Here is a 438-nt window from a genome sequence, read left to right on the forward strand (position 1 = left end):
GTGTAGTATAATAATAATAACAGTGATGCCCTGTATGCTATTTGTGTGTGTCTGCGTTGTTGGCTCTAATAAAGCCACACTTGTGCAGCAGACATGGCAGGGAGAAGGGGTTGTTCTGGTCCCATGTGTGTGTGTATGCACATACTCGATGTGGGTAAGGAGGGGAAGAGGGACAGCTGCCAGTCTACAGTGTAGGGTGTACTGTACATGATGTGTTTATCCCTTCACTCTAATGAAGTGAATGTTTGCCATTACTGTGAAATGGAAGGGGATTGGTGCTCAGTGAATATATATAGAATCCTAATTGGTATTGTATCTGATGTACGGCACTAGTAGTAGTGTACTCATCAATAGCCCAACCAGTTACAGTACTCTGGATGGCAACAGTAGTGGTAACATAGTGTATCTCTCTTTTTCAGTGGGTAGTTAATGGCTTTT

The sequence above is a fragment of the Trypanosoma theileri genome (genome assembly GCF_002087225.1).
Source record: "Trypanosoma theileri isolate Edinburgh chromosome Unknown TM35_Tth_61_V1, whole genome shotgun sequence".
Taxonomy (NCBI): Eukaryota; Euglenozoa; class Kinetoplastea; order Trypanosomatida; family Trypanosomatidae; genus Trypanosoma; species Trypanosoma theileri.